This window comes from Ochotona curzoniae, unplaced genomic scaffold, assembly GCF_017591425.1.
Source record: "Ochotona curzoniae isolate NIBS_2020 unplaced genomic scaffold, NIBS_Ocur_1.0 contig_2723, whole genome shotgun sequence".
NCBI lineage: Eukaryota > Metazoa > Chordata > Mammalia > Lagomorpha > Ochotonidae > Ochotona > Ochotona curzoniae.
In genome coordinates, this window is record NW_024465573.1 from 16,417,371 (window position 1) to 16,424,050 (window position 6,680).

Sequence of the window (6,680 nt, forward strand, 5' to 3'; positions counted from 1 at the left end):
CTCTGATGCTTCAAGTGGCCATGGAGTGGAGGCAATGGGGAGGAGTAAAATCTCCAAATCTAGGAGGGCAGGCCTCTTACTTCTTGTGTCTTAGAGGTGGATATTCCAGCTGCCCTGCTCCTGCTGTCCTCTGAGGGGCAGAGCACTATGTGGGTTAAGGTGCTGTACTCACCATTGCTTTTTTGGGTTCAATTGGACCTATGGGACACAATCTTCCTTGCTAGAATGCAGGAATGTTTGCCTGGTCCTTGGGAAGAAGATTTGCAAGGACTATTGTCTGCTTTTACGGTATAGCTTCTGGCATTAGCTTCCTTGCTAAGATGGTGTTGCATTTCCACAGCCTGTGCTCTGAGGGTTGGGCGAGGGCACACCACATTCTTCCTCTGGAACAGTGGCAGCCTGCGTTTTCCTTGCTGAGCTGCTGACCAGAATCTGATGACCAGATTCTTCTGTAGCTAAGGTGGCCTGCATACAGTGGTATTCATTCCTGCAGATGGGCTCTGCTTACCTGACCATGGGAGTAGGATTCAGTCTCCACCTGTTGACTTTGTTCCCAGTTCTAGGCTGCTGTGCCTGGTCTCTGTTTTCCACTATGTTCCCTCTATTCCCTTAGTCGTTTGGGTGCTCTTCTTTGAGCCCTCACTTTGACTTGTGGCTACTTTGAATCTTCCATAGAGGAGGAGGTGAATACTAACTTCCTAATTTGTCCATCCCATCCGAATCTTATGCCATGGATTTTCAAAGAACCTTCACATGTGCAGGAAAGTGACATTCTTCTAAATGTGAGGTCATAGATTGAAATTCATTCCTGATGCATGTTTTTAGAAATTTTTTCAGATCCTATTGATTTTATTGTCATCCAACTAATATTGTCTTTAGTTGTTTTAAAAAATTATTCTTGCAAACAGAGATATGAATTTCATAAAGGAAGGAATTAAAATATGGAAAACGTCATTTGTGTGTCACCCTTGCTCAGGAGCCATGCTAATATTTTCTGTATCATTCCGTTTTAGTGTATGTGCTGCTGGAGCTAGCACCCTGCTACATTTTAAACCTGAACACAGACCACTCTAGGACCTGGAGCAATGTCATCACTCAGCATTACCAGTTCCACCTTTACTTTCCAGCATGGCTAACAGCTTGCATTTACTGGCAGCACTGCTTTACCTACTTCAGTACATTTGCAGTGGGCATTGGAGCTATTGCTTCTGAACCAATCCATTTATGTATAGCTCAGTGTGCTCTGAACTGTATGACCTCAGTGAGCACACAGCAGAGGTGGCTTGGCATAAAAACGATGCTCAACAGGGCTGCCCACTGTTGGATGGGGCCTGACCAACACAGTACCTCTTGTACAGAATTTGAATGCAGTGAACAGAAAATCAGCAGACAGTAGTATGGGAAGGAGCCAAAATGTTCAGGAGCAATGTGGTTGGCAGAAGCTCTGTGGTGATAATCAGCATGAAGAGAGAAAACACAGGAAATGGCTAGAAAGGGTAGTGGATGGATACAGGAAAACAGCAGAGAGGAGAGAGTGATAGCGAGTGAGTGAGTGTATGGGTCAAAGAAAGAAACAGAGAGAGAGAGAGAGAGAGAGAGAGAGCGAGAGACTTCATCATCTATGTGATGGGTCACTGGAAGAAAGGAAATGGCTCCACTTGTAGGAGAACCCAGCAAAACTGAGAACACCAAGAATTGTGTTGATTCCCGAGTGCTGCAAATGAGGTCTGACTATCCTCATGTAGGGATCGGTTTCTGATTCTTATTTTTTTCTTGTACTTTTGTTCAAACCTTTATTAGCAGAACTAATCTTATAATCTTTCAATCTGGAAAAAATTTAACAGTTCTGAGGTCCCCTCTCCCTTGGTTGCATTTTTCTCTTTCACTCATGTTTAACATTAGTCTTACGTTAAAACCCAGTTCAGTGGGGCTAGTGTTGTTGCACAGTATCTTAAGCTGCTGCCTGCGACACTAACATCCATGTTGGTGCAGGTTCGAGTTCTGGCTTCTATACCTCCCATTCAAGTCATTGCTAATGTGACAGGGAAGGCAGAATAAGATGGATGAAGTCCTTGGCCCCCAGTCCCCACACGCGAGACCAGATGGAGTTCTAGCCTCTGCCTTCAGTCTGGACCAACCCTGGTTTTTGTGGCTATTTGAGGAGTAAATCAGTGAGTGGAAGATTCTCTCTTTCTCAGCTCAGGTTCTTCTTCTTAAGTCATCATGCTCAGTCCTTTTGGACTGCTCTCAAAAAATACTCAACTGTAAACTGAGTAGCTTGAAAGTGACAGAGCTTTCCCCCTCCCCAGCATGGAGGCTGAGAGGTCTAACAGCACACTGGGAGCTGTGGAGAATGGTTTTTCCCCACAGCTTTCTTGCTATGTCCTCACATAGTAGAAAGGAAGGTCTCTTTTGGACACCAAATGCCAGGAAAAATGGATCCATTTCCAGGAGAACCAGGAAAATCTGAGTGCTAAGGATTGTGTTCCCAATGCAGTCTGACTGTTGCCTTCTTATTTCCTGTGTCCACTTGCACTAAATCCCAATTACCAAAAGTCACTTTATCAGGCTCTATTCCCTTGTGGCTGGACATGTTCACTCAACATGTGACTTTGGAGAGGATGCAGTCTTCCCCTCAGGCTCCTGTCTGCTCGCTCCACCAGCCTGTGAACTGTTCCAGTGCTCTGCTTGTCTCCCCATGCGTAGTCATCCATTCATCATTCCTATTAGGTATCTGCCTATTAGTAATAGGGATTATATCTTGTTTTTTAATTCAACAGCCAAATGTCAGACCTTGACAGTGGACTCCGATCATTACCACTAACCTCTTTATGACTGCCGTATCCTGTTTCTCAGTACATTATTTCAGCAAGACATTTTTCATAGTGCCTTAACACTCATGTGAGTTTAGGCATCTGTAGTTGATGAACCTGTCTACTCCCCAGAGTAAGAGTTACTTATAACTCTCAGGTTTGCTTGCTAATTTATTAGCTGAAAAACAAAATAGTCATTTCTTGCTGAGAAGTAGTAAGGCTAAAACATTTATAGTTAAACAAATCCTTAAAACCACTTCCTAGGTGCAAACCATGCCAAGATATAGCATACACACATGGCAGAAAGAATCAGATTATTTATTTATAGTGGGCTGTGAAAGAATGCGAGAAGCAAGGCTCTGGAAGCTTGGCTGCAGCAAAGCTAAACATAGACAGGAAGAAGAAGGGGGACGCCACCAACAGCAAAAGGACTGGGCTGTGGCATTACAGGTGCTGAATGGGAACCTGGGAGTTCAGGAATTCTGCACTGCCATGCCTCACTTGCTTCACTCTAGTCATGGCCTTACCTGTGGATTTGTTTCACAACATTAAAAAGCTTTCTTAATACATTTTTAATGCCCTTACCTTCATGTTTTGAGTTTTTTGGGCGCTGAGGGGAGTAGGTTATTTGAACAGCAGAGTGACAGAGAGGAAGAAACAATGACAGAGAAAAAGAGAGAGATCTTCCATCCACTGGTTTAATCCCCAAATGGCAGCAACGGACAGGGCTGGTCCAGACTGAGGCCAGAAACTAGGAACTCTATTAGCGGCTCTGTTGTGAATAGCAGGTGTCCAAGTATTTGGGTCATCATTCACTGCTTTCCTATCAGTAGGGAGCTGGTTAGCAGTCAGGACTTGAAATGGCATTCTAATATAGGATGACAGCATCATAAACAGTCGATGAGTCCATCATGGCACAACATGAGCTCTAAGATGAGGGTATTTTAAGAACCAGATTGTGTCTATTTAGTTCTCTGCCTGTCTCTGATGGCTAGTACAGTGCCAGGTACACTGTCAGTGTTAAGCAAATATTTATGTGTGTTTGCTGATTGAGTCGCTTAGGGAGATCCAGATAAAACAACCAGATCGAACAGTGAGAGGTGTCAGTCTCTTTCAGAGTAGACAAGAAAAAAACTAAATGTAAGTTTCAGAATACATAGCTTGGGCTAGGAGACAGGTGATTATGTCTTCAAAGCAAGGAGGGGTAACAGTTATCTTCTCTAATGAATTCTCATAGAACAAACTCTAGCATGTAAGTGAATTGGTTTAGGCTCCTTTACGAGACTGGATCAGACAGATTTTGGCAGGATCTCCAGGTTGTTATTCTGTTACTATTTATCAATTCCTCCTTCTAAGAATCATTTTTCAAACCTCAATTTGGTGTCATAATTGACATGGTTTAATAATGGCCTCCAGGTCTAGACATAAGCACCTTGTAAAGGTGCTTATTCGAATACGAAGATCTCTTTAATCCTGTGTGATCTGGCCTGGTGGTTGATTGATTAAGTAAAAAAGCTGATTAAAATTAAAAGTGTAAAATATGATTAATCAGTTTCTCTAGAAAAACTCTTTTAACTTAAGATTATATAATGATATATTTATTTACTGATCTTTAGACACTGAATAATTGTGGGCACATGATTCTGGAGTTGAGCTCTTTCTTTCTCTTTCCTTCTTTCTTTCCATATTTATTTATGTATTTGAAAGGCAAAGGTGACAGGAAGGGAAGGAGTGGGGGGGATTGGGTTAAGAAGGAAAACAGAAGGAGAATGCTCCTAGTTGGTGGCTTACTTCCCAAATGGTTACAACATCTAGGTCTGGACTATCTGAATTTAGAAGTCTGAAATTCCATTGGCATCTACCACATGGGGACCATCTTTGTCTGTCTTCCCAGTGCATTAGTAAGGAGCTGGATTAGAGGAAGGGAAACCAGGATTTAAACTGACAATGCAGTGTAGCTAGTGGTGGTACCAGTCATGGCTAAACCTGCTGCATGACAACACTGGCCCTAGGATCATTTTTCTTGTATAGTTGTATCTATAGTCTGTCACCTGCAGCTTCCAGTTTCAGTATTTCTGCAATGGAAGGACAATCCAATACAGCATCTTTAGAGGCAATTGAATGTCCTTGGGAACAACTTAAAGCAGGCAGGAGGAAAAAGCAGACCTGAGCTGCAAGTATATCCGATATCTAGGACTTTGAAGACAATTACTAGGTGACCTGTTCTTGAACTTGAACAAAGGGGCTGCTGAGATCAGGGATTATGTTTAACTGCTGCACAGGCCATATGACTGCATGCAGAGAGAAACCAGTCCATGAAAGGTCTGCCCGCAGCTGATTTGTTAAGTTATAGTCGTTTGCCTAAAAGTGTATCCCATACACATTTAGATTCTACTGTCCTTTTATTTCTTTATGTGCTTTGCCTATTCCTCATTTAATGAGAGTTATAACTGGAGGGTAAACAAGATAGTGGCTGAGTAGATTGTCTTTCCACTGCGACCCTGATTGGAACAGTTATTCATATACCAAGGCACCTTCTAAGTGACAAAGGAAAGCATTGCACACTGTGTGGTTTATACTATAATGAGGAAAGTCTCACTGAAGAATGTAGGAAGGAGAGGGTTGCCTGTGCTATCCCTACCCCAGCTCCAAGTAGTGGAGAAGTAAAGGGCATTAGACTCAAATGCCAATCCTTAGACTTCTCATGTCAGGCCTTCTGTTATAAAGTTGAAAATCAGGGGCTGGTGCATTGGCTCCACCTCCGAGTGCAGGTTTCCCATTGGGCATATGGGCTCATATCATGGCTGCTCCATTTTCCATCCAGCTCCCTGCTTGTGACCTAGGAAAGCAAAAGAAGATGGCCTAAGGCCTTGGGACCCTGCACCCACGTGGGAGACCCAGAAGAAGCTCCTGGTTCCTGGGTTCTGGCTTCAGATTGGCTCAGCTCTGGCCATTGCAGTCATTTGGGGTGTGAACCAGCAGATGGAAGATCTTTCTCTCTGTCTCTCCTCTCTGTAAATATGCCTTTCCAATAAAAATAAATAAATCTTTTTTAAAAAATTGAGAATCGGATAGGACTTTTGTTTTTTACTCCCAATCCTGTCTCTTTAGATTGGTGAAGTGGCCAAGGAACCATCTCCACTGCATCTCCCATGAGCTCTAGTAGAGGTATGGGATTCCAGCTGCTGGGAAGTTGTGGGGGGGGGAGGCTTAGAACTTTGCCCTCAACTTCAACGTTGGGCCTGCTAATGTGAAATCCAGTACCTGATAAAACCAGTTCAGTGCTTATAAACATAGCCACTAGATCTCCATTTAAGTGGAAATCTGTACCCCAGTGGTAGACCTTGTTTTTATTGTACCACTGCCAGTCTAGAGCCGCCCTGGCATGCAGTCCCAAGACTGTGCCGGATGCACTCACTGACTAGGAGACTCGGTTACAATTCAGGTTGGTGTCAGCTGCATCGCCAAAGGATTGCCTTCATCCCTCATTTCTCTCCCCACTGCCAAACTTGGATGTCTTGGACTAGGAGTACAATTTTAACACCAGGAGGGCAGGGCAAAAAAGTCACATCAGGGCTTTTGCCTTGAAGTAGAGTGCCAGTTATGCTGCAGTGAATCCCAATACCAGATGGAGCCCAGAGTCCCCTTCTCCCAGACCAGAACCTGTGAATTCAGACCCAACATCAGATAGATCCTATAGACCTGCAGCAACATGAGGTGGAAATCTCTGCCATGGTAGAGTGGCAGGTGAATGTTTTGGCCTGCATCATCTTCAGTCTTAAATGGGCCTGCCCTTCATTTGGAAAATAGTGCAAGTACTCTGTACTATTCCTCCTGCCATTCACTACTGTGGGAGAAGATGTCAGC

At 43.7% G+C, this 6,680-nt stretch overlaps 1 non-coding gene across 1 annotated transcript; it reads right to left on the reverse strand.

The window, feature by feature from the left end:
- Positions 1-935: 935 nt before the first annotated feature.
- On the reverse strand, positions 936-1,037 carry LOC121154345. The gene has a single exon (XR_005883487.1). It is a non-coding gene; the product is annotated as a U6 spliceosomal RNA (small nuclear RNA).
- Positions 1,038-6,680: the final 5,643 nt, after the last annotated feature.